Below are 14,764 nucleotides of genomic sequence, written 5' to 3'. Positions count from 1 at the left end.
TGGAATACAGTGCCTGCGATGCGCGACAGAAATATGTGTCTGAGGAACATTGTTTATCCGAGAGCTTTTTTCATCTGGAAGTGGTGAAATCCGCATTTGTCACTTGTCTCCTTTTAATAAAGATGCGGCTCCAGTTGGTGTTGATTGTCCTGTCTCTACAGATTTGGTAGGTGAACGATCAGTGGTCTTTGTTTGTTTATTCAGATGGCAAAGTTAGTTCGTATTGTCAGCAGTAGTCTTTCAGTGTTTAAAGATGGACCTTAGGCAAATGATTTCTAAGTTACTAAAGTTTACAGTACGTTAATATCACTACAATATTGTAGACTGAAAGATCCACTGTAAGTGCTGCTCTCTGAGTTTAAACATGTAAACACCGCAATCAAACTATTACCATCGTGTAAGATTTTCACAGCATTTTGTGACAGGAATAACACACACAGCTTTTTGACACTACCTACTGAGTGCATCTAAGTTTCCGAGAAATGGAGTGTTTTTTTTTTCTCTCATTCGCCGTGCGGTATCAAACATTGCATTAAAAATACACGTTTCCAGCAGTTCCTCGAATCAAATATCTCGTTTGTCGATTACTGATGACTATGTAAACACAGTCACTGTCTTTCTGCCCTATGTCTGTGTGTTTTGCCTCTGTAAAATCAGCGTGTGCGCAAATCGAAACACCCATTTTTATGCAAATTCTTATGCACCTTCCCTCTTTCCCTCCTCCAATACTCCCATCTAAACAGAGCTGGACACGCCCACTTTCCTGCCTTTTTCCAAACTAGAGGTGTGAAAACATCTTGCTGAAACGGGGTTTTGTGGCCCTTTAATAAGGTTAGGGTAGGCAGGTTAGAGTAATTAGGCAAGCTATTGTATAACAATGGTTTGTTCTGAAGACTGTAGAAAAAAAAAAACGATCTCAAATGGGCTAATAATTTTGTCCTTAAAATGGTGTTTAAAAAAAAATTTAAAAACTGCTTTTATTCTAGCCGAAATAAAACAAAAAAGACTTTCTCCACAAGAAAAAATATTATCAGACATACTGTGAAAATATCCTTGCTCTGTTAAACATCATTTGGTAAATATTTCAAAAATAACAAAAAATTCAAAAGGGGGTTAATAATTCTGACTTCAACTGTATATATTTTGAAAAGTATAGATCATCTGTAAGATGTTAAGCACATAAATAAAAACAACAACAACAACAACATTTGTACAATTCTCAATGCAAGCAATCAACTGTGGAACTTATAGGGTTATAACTATTCATTTTCCTAACCCAATGTCTTGCCTGAATAACTCCTAGTCCTCCTTCCTGTAAATAACCCTGCCAGCATTGATTATCCTGAACGTCAGCATGTATTATCTTTAACTGTTTGTCATTCTGCTCGTCTGATCACAGAAAACTCCTCACTTTCTTCCATTTCCATATTAATGGAAACAAGTATGGTATGACCTGAACTTTGTCAGAAAGCCTGAAGCTGCTCTTGTAATCAGAGGTGTCATGATGGAGTCGATTTTCTTTGATTTTATTTATTTATTTGTCTGCTCGCCGTTTATCACTACAGCCTCAGTTGTATGACACTGGTGGACGGAGGAGGAGAGCAGGTCTTTAGTCATTTAAGGACACACTTTCCTCTGCCTTCATTACTCAAAAAATGCTGTTTGTGTGTGCGTGTGTTGGTATACGTGTCGATGGAAGCAAATCTTGATCGATTCAGAGCTGTTTTGAATTACTGGTATGATTTCACATTGGCCTTCACTCATTTTCTCTGAGCGATTCTAGAAAATTTATAAACCAGACATAACATTTTAGTATGACTGTAAAGTTCTTTTGCCAAATAAAGGCCAAGAATGTGATTTAATTTTGTTCATTTTTAATTATTTATTTTATTTAGTTTTTTTGTTTTGTTTAGGTTTTTTTTGTGTTTTTTTTTGCAAATATATTTAATTTAATTTTCATAACATTTTAACATTTTTAATTTTATTTATTTTATTTTGTTTAATATTATTTTATGTTGTTTTGTTTAGTTTTGTGTTTCTTATTTTTGCACATATATTTATTTTTTATGTTTATTTTTTAACAATTTTTTTTATTTAAGTAAATTAAATTCTCTTTGTTTAGTTTGAATTTTTTTCAATTGAATTAAGTTAAATTAAGTTTCTTTTATTTTTTTTACATTTTGTTTTGTGTTTTTAATTTTCTTATTATATTTATTTTAAGTTAATTCCATTTTATTTAATGTTTTTATTGAATTTTTAAAATGTAAGTAAATCGAATTAAATTATTTTTACTGTTTTGTTTTGTTGTCATAAATGCCACGCCAAACATGTATTTAAAGTACAATAAAGAAATTAATGTAAAAATAAAGAGTCAAAAGTATAATATGATGTAGTGTAAAATAATGATATTTTTAATTTTCCAAACGGATACCAGAAGTGTAATTAAAAGTAATATTTTTAAAAGTAATATTTTTTGCCAAATTAGGCTAGAAGCAAAGCTAAAGGTAAAAGCTCAAGAGACAAGAGAATAATATAATATAATATAATATAATATAATATAATATAATATAATATAATATAATATAATATTCAGTCTTTAAAATATTTTTCATAATGCTCCTGTGTGTGTGTGTGTGTGTGTGTGTGTGTGTGTGTGTGTGTGTGTGTGTGTGTGCGTGCGTGTATGTCTTGATCTTCATCCTCCTTTTACTCAGGCTTCAGATCTATGTTGAATTGCTGATGTGATTTCATATCAGGCTTATTTCCTCCAAGTGACTCTTGAATTGTAAAAGCAGACATATAATTAGTGGACCCTGAGCTTTTCTTCCTGTTCTTACATGAGAGGCTAATGGGCTGTGAGTTTTGTGCTTGATTGGTTAAATGATTTTCGTTGACTGTCTGTGGCACATAATGTGTCATTTTTATTTGACTTTAACCAACATATTAGGGGATATACAAGGCTTATATTGTAGAAAACTGACCATTTTTTGGGGGGACTGCATAATTGTTTTTTGCCAAACATAGACTTAATTTAATTTAATTTAATTTAATTTAATTTAATTTAATTTAATTTAATTTAATTTAATTTAATTTAATTTAATTTAATTTAATTTAATTTTATTTTATTTTATTTTATTTTATTTTATTGTTTAATTAAATTTCATTGTTAATTTAATAATTTATTTCATTTTATATAATTATTTATTTTCTTTTATATTTTCTTTTATTATTTCTTTTATTGTTTTTTGTTTTATTATTTATTAGATTTGTTATTGTTTAATTATTATCATTATTATTATTATTTATTTATTTTTTGGAATTTAAAATTTTTCTTTCAGTAAGATTTTAATTTGTGTTTGCTGCAAATGTTTGTTTGTTTATTAGTTTTTGTTTAATGGTTTTATCATGATCATGTGTTTAAAATAATTATAATAAATGCAGTTATGAATATAATTAATTACATTAAATAAAAAATAATTTATATTTTTTATTTATATAATAATTTAATATAACAAATTTAATATAATTAAAGCAAAAAAAGTTAAAACAATATAATATAATATAATATAATATAATATAATATAATATAATATAATATAATATAATATAATATAGTATAATATAATAATATATAGTATAATATATTATAATATAATACCGAATGTAGACCAGAAGAGAACATCGAAAGAAAATAATTTTTTCCTCCAGAAAAATTGTCCCATTCTCACTCTAAATGCCACTTTAAAACAGGGCCCACTGTACTGTACCATAGTAAAAAAACAACAACAAAGCAAGCAAGGATATTCCAGTGTTCTCATTGTGAATGAAAGTCAAAACCGGAGACAGCAGGTTAGGAAGAGGAATAGACATGGCTTTTTATTGAATCTATTAAATGAACACATGCTGCTGATTTATGCGTCTGCTTCTCATCCTGTGTGTGTGTCTGTGTCTGTGTGTCTGTGTGTGTTTGTGAACCAGCAGAAAGATTTCAGCTACAGTCCTATAAGCTCATTAAGAGCAGCAGAGCAGAACACAGAGATCTGTCTCTGCTCATCCTCCACAGGCCTGAGAGAAACACACACACACACACACACACACACACACACACACACACACACACACACTCACACACATGCATCATTATAAAGACTTTTCATAGTCATAATGGTTATTGTACTGAGCATATATTCTAACCCAGCCCCTAAAGCAAGACACTGCTGGTCAGAAAGAAAATATTCACCATACTTCCACAACTTCTCTCTTGTAAAATCACTGGGGGTTTCATTGAGATAGTTGTATATTTCGCAACGCGTGACGCAATTGTTGTTTGCTAGTTTCAGCTTGGCGCAAGAGTCGTTTTCACGTTTTGCAGCCCGCTGTTTAAATAGCAAATGCATTTATTAATAAATAAAAACACATGATTTACTCAGTGATAGTCCTAGACTAGTCCTTATTAAAATAAATGAATTATGAATATTGAATTCTGAATTAACATATAAAACTGCACCTAAGTATTAATAGCTACCACTTTATATTTTAAAAAATTGCAGATGTGTGTTTATTTATTTATTTATTTGTTTTTGCTATGTGGTTGTCATTCAGATATTTTTGTGGATATGTGTGTGTGCGTGTGTGCGTGTGCGTATGCATGTGCATGTGCATGTGCATGTGCGTGTGTTTGTGTGTTTGTGTGTGTGTGCGTGCGTGTGTATAAAAAAATAAAAGGATTACTGTTTCATCGTCTGGCCATTACATGTTGTCACACCGTGTCCCAAAGGGATCATGGAATGGAGAAATGGAGTGTGTGTGTGTGTGAAATTCTCTGCACGGTAAATGGTGTTTATTAGCAGATCATCTCTTCTTTTGTGCGACTTCATTCACTCTCACAGCATGTTTGAGAAGTAGATAAACACTCTGTCTTTAGGGAGGAATCGCACTCTGAGCTGAACCACAGGAGGCCTTCAGCAGGTATTTTACAGACATTTCTTTGCTATAAAGTCTGGTCCACATGCTGGGAGATGATATAACTCCTCTAAAATGTCATCAGAACGCCAGGTTTTATTTATTTCCTCCATGGTAATAGATTTTATTGATGTTACTAGTCATACTAACTTGTATTACACCGCCTGACAAGTAAGTCTTGTTGCCTATCCAAGTTTTAGGAACATCAAATATTACCTTGACTTCTAGTTGATCACTTGGTATCAGCAGTGGTGTATATAAAAGGCAAAGGGCTCTAGATTATGCTTGTTTTACCAAAATAAAATATGATTGTAGAAAATCTGTGACATGCTCACCGAAGCCCTGCCCACTGTTTGTTGTCTTGGCGAAACACAGAGACACCATAAACAAACAATAATAAACTGACAACAAAGCAAAGGATTTTCCGCACCGATATATGCGCAGCTGAAATTCAACAGCTGAAGCGGCTGATCAGATCAGCTGTATGGCGTTAGCTAATGACCTCACATGATCACAACAAAGTCACGCGGAGTAAAGCTGCGGTCACACTGAACTTTTCGCCCTATAGACTTCCATTCATACACATGCAAATGCATCAGACCGGAAACGCAAGCTTGTGCGTCAAGTTTGTTGCTTTGGAAAGTTTGTTTGGTGAACTCTGACCTGCAAGATTACATCACATGATTGTGTGAGACCATTTGAAGACCAAAACATGACCTCTCTGAACTAGAATTTAAAACATGAACCAATCGCTTGCTTTTTTAATGTCTAATCATCTTGTTTATTCCCACCCTTTTCGCAGCACCGTACAACAGAAATTCGCACGCACAAACTTTAGTGTGACCGCAGCATTAAGCAAAATATAACCATGTGACCACAACAAACACCACAGAAAGAGCGCAAACACCCACAACAATGACAGTGTTTGTCTTTCTTTAAAAAATATTATGTGTTCAACAGAAGAAAGAAGGCTTAAAAAAAGTGAAGGAAAAGTAAATATTTACAGAATTTTCATTTCTTGAGGTGAACTATCCCTTTAAGCTGAACTTTTTCATGTGTGAGAGAAATGAACTCATTTAATTAAATTCACGGTTCTCTTTCACATCATTGTGCCATCAACTATTTCAGGTTTGTTTTAGACTACAGTATACATGATGTTTGTGTTGGTGTGGGTGGATGCACAAAAGAGTTTGTGCTTGTTTATATTATAATATTAAACAGTTTTAAGTGGCAATATTTATACAGTGAAGACCTTGCCTTTCCTCTGTTGTTATTGTGACCTAACGTGCATCTAGGGGATGCTATCACCTCCCGCTAAAGTTTTATGAGTCTCATTTCAGAGTTATGAAAGCTCATAAAGTTGTGCATGCTGTGAAATGACCATCCAGCAGACACATGGACATCTATTAGCAGCTAATTTCACGAATCTAAACGCGACTGAAACTGTGTGTGTCTCTCTGTATGTGTGTGTGTATGTCTGATACTGCTTTCTTGTTGAAAACTGAGATGATGGTTAGCACTGTCATAGTTTAGTATAAAGATGACAAAATAAAAACTTTTCCATTTTAGCAAACCCTTTAAAAAGATACAAAATCAAGGTACAAAATAAAAAAGGTACCTTTTCAAAAGGTACATTTTTATTCCTAACAAGTTCCAACAAGTCTGAATTATTAGCCCCCTTGTATATTCTTCCCTAATTTCTGTTTAACTGAAAGAAGATTTTGTCAACACATTTCTAAACATAATAGTTTTAAAAACTCATTTCTAATAACTGATTTATTTTATCTTCACCATAATGACAGTACATCAAATTTGACTAGATATTTCAAGATACTAGTATTTAGCTTAAACTGCAATTTTTACTGGGTTAATTAGAGTAGCTAGGCAAGTTAGGGTAATTAGGCAATCATTGTGTGTATGGATTTATTCTTTTCTTTTCTTTTTGGCTTAGTCCCTTTATTAATCTGGGGTCAGCACATGCAGCGGAATAAACCGCCAACTTATCCAGCATATGTTTTATGCCCTTCCAGCTGCAACCCATCACTGGGAAGCATCCATACACACTCAATCACATACATACACTATGAACAATTTAGCTTACCCAATTCACCTAGTGCATGTCTTTGGACTGTGGGGGAAACCGGAGCACCCGGAGGAAACCCACACGAACATGGGAGAACATGCAAACTCGTATAATATATATATATATAAGCCCCCCTATTTATTTTTTTCCCCAATTTCAGTTTAACGGACAGAAGATTTTCTCAACACATTACTAAACCTAATAGTTTGTTCTGTAGACAGTCAAAAAATTTAAAGCTCAAAGGGGCTAATAATTTTGATCTTAAAATTAAAAAAAAATTAAAACTGCTTTTTATTCTAGCCGAAATAAAACAAATAAGACTTTCTCCAGAAGAAAAAATATTATCAGACACACTGAAAAATTCCTTGCTCTGGTAAACTTAATTTGGGAACTATTTAAAAAAGAAAAAAAGAATCTAAGGTGTTTAATAATTGTAATTTTAACTGTGTATTTATTTTTTCATTCATTTTCTTTTTGGCTTAGTCCTTTTAATCTCTGGGGTCGCCACAGTGAAATGAACTGCCAACTTATCCAGCATATGTTTTACGCAGCGAATGCACTTCCAGCAGCAACCCATCTCTGAGAAACATCAATACACTCTTGTACACACACATACACTACGGACATTTAGTTCACCCAATTCACCTCTATCGCATGTCTTTGGACTGTGGGGGAAACGGAGCACAGGAGGAAACCCACGCCGACACAGAAAGAACATGCAAACTCCATGCTGACATTCATTGATGATTATTGTTTTAGATTTAAGAGTCACGCTGAAAATATAGAATAATGACACTGTAAAATTGAATGTGTGTCTTGAGCTCTGCTTGCATAATGAGAGGGTCATCTGGGATTTCTCGACATACAGAAAATGTTCACACTGTACATACTATACATAATGCAGCAAATGCAGGATCAGTATTCCGCTGCCAACACTCCCAGACAGAGGTGGACGGATACAAACGAGGATTGGTAGAATGTATAATTAATGAAGGTTTACGTTACCTTTCTTTCTGAGAAATCTAATTTAAGAAACCGTGGTCTCATTCAACACTCGCACGGATTCATCAGCACAAACACACTGCATTAAATTAAAGAAATTGTTCGCAAATGAGAATTTATGGCTTAACTTACATGACTCGAGGATATGGAAGCCGGTTTCTAGCAAAAAATAAAAAATTAAGGAACTGAAAAATGAATGAAAAATAAATAAACGATAGAAGAGGTAGACATTTATCTTAAATGTAGCTTTATTATTATTATAATTTATTGTGAATTTATATCTACTTTTTATTAAATAAATAATATTTTTTATTAACTTCGTTTATCAATTATGCATATTATTTTTAGAGATTGTTTCTATATTTCTAAATCTATAAATATATGGCAATTGTATTTTAAGTTTATGTTGCAGTTATTATTACTAAATTTTGAGTTAAAAAAAAATAAAAATATTTCTAATATTATTGAGTTTATATTTGTTTAGTCCAATTTTTTTTTGTTACTTTGAGTTGACATCAGGGCAGACACATCCATAGAGGCAACCTAGCTGGTCAGGCATCCGCAAACTACCCCCTTCTCTTCCTGCGACACCAAGCCACGCCACGCCACCCTGCTCTTCACTTTCGGCTGTGGTGCGACACCCCGAACGACCCAACGATCCCCCTATCCCCCCGCTTTTCACTTTCGTTCCCATGAAGGCGGCATGAGCATCGGCAGTGAAGTTTGCAGTGGCCCTAGTTGACATCTTGCAATGATGTCTTTAATTCTCAAAAATTATTCTTGCAATTGCAGGTTTACAGGCCGTCTTGAAATTTGATGTCGCTTTTTTTTTTCTGAAAGAAAGAAAATCTCAGAATTAAGAGAAAAAACTCTTGAGAGGAAGATTAGAATTGTAATTTTCTCCCAGAAACCTTTACTCACTATTACAAAAAAGAAAAGAAACTCAGACTTTTAATTTGTTGCCCAGAAAAAAAAATGACTCAATAATACAAAAGTATATACAGTTAAGTGTTAAAATGATGAAAATTATATAGTAAAATATTACGTACTGTCATCATGGCAAAGATAAAAGAAGTCAGTTATTAGAAATGAGTTATGTAGGGCTCTATTCCGAATTCCCTTTTGCTATTTTAGGAATGGAAAAATAAGCTCCGCACCCTGGCACTTGGTCTAACAAGGTTGTGCTTATTCACTTAATGGCCGAGTTTTGAACATAACGTGCGTTAAACCAATCAGAGTCTCATCTCTCATTCCCTTTAAGAGTCATTTGAGTAGGCACATTTCCTACATGGTGGACTTTGTAAGTGGAAACTGAACACTTCAGGATAAAGAACGACCCGCTTTAACTTCTCCTCCATTCGGCCGATTTACCTTCTGTTTACTTTACTTTACTCTTTACTTTACTCATTTACTTTTGTGGAGTAAGAAATGGTGTTGTACACACTCCACTGAAGACATCCATTAGCCTACATATTTAATTTTGTTTGTTAAGCGTAAAGATAGGTTTCAGAACTAATTTCTAAATTCAGTTCTAATTTTCAGCAAACGAATAAATAATCAATAATAATGAAATGTGTTCAAAAAATTTTGTTATATCCAAACACACACCCTTCTCTTATGGCTCATATAGTGATGTATACGTCTCCAAAACCCGACAGGTGGACAAATCTAAACTTGTTTTTCATAAAACAAATATAAATATGCGTATAATAAATAATACTGCTAAAAGTAGAAAAATTAAACAAAAGCAAATTGTCATAAATAAACTAAAAAAGCCCAGCCGAGATGAAGGTGTAAAGATATTTGTGTATAGCTGTACATCCTGTGTCGATTAAGTAATGTGCAAGCATTTGGACATGCATAGGCGTGTAGCTAATGTGCTCTGCGCTGGACTTTAGAGCAGCTTTCAGTTGGTCAACAGCATGTTCTATTTCAGTTCCTCAAAATGGCAACATGCCAACAATGTGCCTTAACACACCTCCTTTTCAGCACATTTATGAGTCCACAAAGTAGCCCAAATGGATTTGCTATTTAATAGGGATGTAACAATATTGTAAATACCGTCATACCACAATAGTATTTTTTTTTCAATACTACCGTAGTCGCATGACTCAATAAAACTATATTTCTTAGAAAAGTTTGCTTAGGCGAATGAAGCGAACGGGAGGTAGCGGGAACTACAATTCCCATTAGAGTAGGCGTGGCCATCATCCTTTGTGGTCTGTTGTCACTACAGATCCAGTAATGTGGAAATGGAGTGTGTTGCTAGTAGTGGGGAAGAAAAAGAGCTGGAAATGATCGAACCTAAAGCGGGTTTTAAATCGGATGTGTGGAAGCATTTCGGTTTCTTTCTAAAAAGATACGAAAAAGGAGAAAAGGTGACAGATAAAGAAAAAAACAATATGCGGGTACTGCCAGACTGTGGTGAAATATAAGTCGGGGAATAAGACTAAAATAAGTCATGGGGACTGCAGAACACAGCACACTTGTTAGATTGATGCAGACATTGACTTGTACCGCAAAGAGACCTCTATCTCACTCATGGCTTGTCCTGGTGGAAAGACAATGCACAAAGTTACCCAATTCTGTCAACCTTGGCTAAATCATATCTCTCTGTCCCAGAAACCTCCAAATGAGAGGGTTTTTTTTCTGCTGCAGGGGACATGCCCAGAGATCCCAGCTTTTACCAGATAATAGTTATATGATACTTTTCCTTAAAAAACCCATCTCTATCTAAGTGAGTGAGTGATTAAATGTTAAATGTGATGAGTTTTCAACAATACTAAATTGAAACTTTATTTTTTTAATATGGTTTAATAGTTTTTTTGTTATTAAAATTGAAAAATTTAAGTTCCTTTTTCGAAATTTGTATGTCAATAGCCCCTTTCACACAGTGATACCGGTAAATATCTGGAAAATTTCCGGAAAGACTTTACCAGTATATTGAAAAAAGCGCTGTTCACACAGGCAAGGACGTTACGGAAATTTTCCGGAAAAGAGCATTCACACATCCATTCCAAAATACCGGTAAATTCTGACATCATTCACCACAAATGAGCTTTAAACGGCTGCGCTTGTATTTGTAAACATTTGACTAAATTACAAACTCTGTGGATGATCAATATTGTGAACAACTTTCGCAGGATCACTTTCGCATGTCGAGATGTTCATAATATGTGCGTGTGCTGGCGCTCATAGGCGCACGCAAAGCTTGAAGGTAAACAAACAACGGCTTATCATAAGCATCTCATCGATGATTATTTACACAGTTGGCATTAAGAAGAACATATAAACGTGATCTGACTAACTTCTAGCAGCTAAATGTGTCTGGAAAAATATTCAAAGGCTTTTATCCTCACAAACCGCGCGGACGTAAATGCGTCTGACTGTTGTGATTGGCTAAAGCAGACGTCTCACGTCAGCACGTTCTAGACGTGCACGCGCTTATTACGGGAATCTTCCTTCTGCATTCACACAGCGCAGCATTCCGGCAAATTGCCGGTAATGTTACAACTTCTCTTTCCGGAAAATAGCCAGAACGAATTTACCGGTATTTTCAAAAAGGACCTGTTCACACATACAACCTTTCCGGAAAATTGCCGGCAATTTTCCAGAAAGGTCTGTATGTGTGAAAGGGGCTATTGATATGTCCAGCGCTAAGGTAAATAAACACTTTTGGCACTTTTTTTAGAGTCTTTTCATAAGTTTTCTTTTTCCTGTAAATAAATACCGTGCCATGCCATTCATACCGAGGTATTTTTAAACTGTGAAATTCTGATACCGTTACATCCCTACTATTTAAACAACGTGGCAAAAAACGTAAAAATCAGGGTTGCCCTCATCTGAAAATGGCAACAAATCGTGCCATACTTGTACCTTATTGCGCTGCATGTATTATAGGGACCTAAAACTATTAAGTTTGAATTGTGTTGAAAAAAATCTTCTTTCCAATAAACCGAAATTAAATAAATGTATAAAAGAATTAAATTTTAACAAGAGGGCTAATAATTAATTCCAACTGTATATAAATAGTAATAATAATTCAATTTTACAAAAATAGACACCACTACTGACTCGGCGTGTAGTATATTTCAGTCTGAAGTTATTCAGCAATTTACACCACAGCATACAGTTTTCATTAGTCTCTGCTTATGTGCATTCATCCCCAAGTACAGCTCAAAGAGGAAGCCTGTATCTTCCCATAACAGCAGTGTGTTGACAGGTCTATTTGACTGGCTGCCCCGCCACCATAGAAAAGCAGCCCGTGTAGCTTGAGCGAGCAGGTATTGTTTTCATCCCTGACTAAGTACGGATCCTCTTACGCTGCCCCGCTATCAGCTACACACAGGAGGGCAATGTGAGCTCGCATCGGCCTGTTCACTGACCTGGGACCAGCCTCTGCACTCGCTCTCAATGGGTCTCATGCTGTGTCTGATTGCCGTCTGATCGCTGGCCCACAGGTGAATGCGTTACCTGTTCCTCCTCCTCTCTTTCGCTCCGTCTCTTTCGTACAGTCTGTTCACGGATGGACTCCGGTTGTGCTTTTTGCGACTAAGAGATGAACATTTTGGATTACTCTGGTTGAGATCTGCTTATAATCAAGGTACTGTGTGATGTGTGCTGTAAAAACTACCTGCATTTATTTTTGTGAATTAGTTTTTGCTGGTATTAAGCTTATTATGTTGTTAGTTGAGTGATGTTGATGAAGTAAAATTTATCCTTGACCAGAGCTTGTTATTTTGGACTTACTCACCCTTCATTTGTTAAACCTATTTGAGTTTCTTTCTTATGTTGAACACTCACAAATAAAGTTATTAAAAAGTATGCTCGTTGATGGCACTTATTAACTTCCATAGTATATTTTACTACTATTGAAGTCACTTAGTGCCAACTTCTTTTAAAATATCCTCTTTTGTGTTCAACAGAAGAAAGAGTCTCATAAATGTTTAAAACCACACGAGGGAGAGTATATGAGGTGTTTTTTTATAGTGAACTAACCCTTTAAATGGTGTTTCATTGAAGCACTGTTTCTTTAAGAGTGTTGGTCATGCTCAGTTGTTGCCTTCTGGTTTCTCAGAATGTTTTGTGGTGCTGTTTTTGCAGTGGTTAGGAGCTTTTGTCCTGCAGTTTGAGTTCTAGTCATGTCATTTTACTATTGAAAATTATTTCTGATGTACATAAAATGTTGAAATGGTGATGGCTGTTAAGGATTTTTGGTTTTGGCTTGGCAATGCAGTGTTACATTTTGAAACAAACAAAAAAAAAAGTTTTTTTGATGCCTACAACTAATGTATTTTTTAAATGAATGCTGATATATAATGTTTTAAAAGGGAAAATGGCTACTGTTATTAATACTATTAACATCAACACAACATGACAACATAACATAACAGAGAGAAAAAACATGCATTTCATTGTAAATGAAAATGCATTAGTCTGGATTTGGCTTTAGATTGGGCAGCATGTAGCATGATCGCCTCACAGCAAGAATGAGGGTCAGTTGGCATTTCTGTGTGGAGTTTGCATGTTCTCTCCGTGTTGTTTGGGCTTCGTCCTGGTGCTTCAGTTTCCCCGGCAGTCCAAATACATGCGCTATTGGTGAATTGAATAAGCTAAATTGGCCGCAGTGTATGTGTGTGAATGTTAGAGTTTATGGGTGTTTCCCAATGTTGGGTTGGAGCTGGAAGGGCATCTGCTGTGTAAAAAATATGTTGGATAAGTTGCCGTTTCATGCCGCTGTGGTGACTCCTGATTAATAAAGGGACTAAAACAAACAAAAAATGAATGAATGAATGAATGAATGGCATGAATGGATCTTTTTTAATCCTATAATGCAAAATATACTGTCAGTATAGTGGGTTATTTCTTTGTGAGCGCTGAAGTGTTTTAGCTTTCATGTGCTTTCTTGCTGTATCTAGTAAAACATAAAACACTCTCAATTCTTTGATGTTTTCTGGTCTTTAGATATTGCCTAGATCACTCCTTCAGTGTCAGTCAATTAGATTATGTCCCTCATTTGTAATGCCCGTCAGGTTAAATCATAATTTATATTGTTTAGAAATGTATCATTGGAACAAGCCATAATTTGATCTTTCATATATTAAGCACAGTTTCTGCACAGTTAACCGGTTCCTGTAGAATCTACAAACTGGCAGCAGTTCGCCAGTAACTTACTGTAAATCAATTACAGGAAGAATACTGTCTTTACATTTACAGTAATTAAATACTTAAACGTATATATATCTATACTTTAAAATATACAGTAACTCACAATGCAGCTTTAAAATATAGTAACATACTGCATAACTGTCTTACAGTAAAATACAGTTCATATTACAGTTAAATACTATCTAATCTACAAAAATCATTAACAGTGTGAAGTGAACAAGCTTCGCAAATAGAATATTCACATTTACAGTAATTGAATAATTAAATGTAATTAAATAATGTCAATTACATATACAAATACAGCAGTATAATTTGTGCTGTAAATGTAAATAAAGTCGTTTTCTGTAATTGATTTACAGTAACTTGCTCGCAGCATTCACCAGTAATTGACTGTAATCAAAAATACTGTATTCACATTTACAGCACCATTTATCTTGCTGTATATGTATTTACGTATATCTTTACTGTAAAATATACAGTAACTTTAACAATGCAGATTTAAAATACAGTAAAATACAGCAAATATTACAGTTAAATACTGTGTAATTT

At 34.3% G+C, this 14,764-nt stretch overlaps 1 protein-coding gene across 3 annotated transcripts in view; it reads left to right on the top strand.

Annotated features, from left to right (window-relative positions):
- The window catches only part of shank3a (SH3 and multiple ankyrin repeat domains 3a), a 569,169-nt gene that overhangs the window by 39,040 nt on the left and 515,365 nt on the right, over positions 1–14,764 (top strand). Inside the window, exon 1 of one of the 3 annotated variants that reach the window (XM_073930231.1) lies at positions 12,499–12,650. The exons of the other annotated variants lie outside the window; for them this stretch is intronic. The gene's annotated coding sequence lies outside the window, so the exon portion shown is untranslated. Of the gene's footprint in view, positions 1–12,498; positions 12,651–14,764 lie in introns of those variants that run through there. 3 annotated transcript variants of the gene reach the window in all.

This window comes from Danio rerio, chromosome 18, assembly GCF_049306965.1.
Source record: "Danio rerio strain Tuebingen ecotype United States chromosome 18, GRCz12tu, whole genome shotgun sequence".
Classification (NCBI taxonomy): Eukaryota; Metazoa; Chordata; class Actinopteri; order Cypriniformes; family Danionidae; genus Danio; species Danio rerio.
Note: the sequence above shows the minus strand (reverse complement) of the source record. Positions and strands in the feature narration are given on the sequence as shown.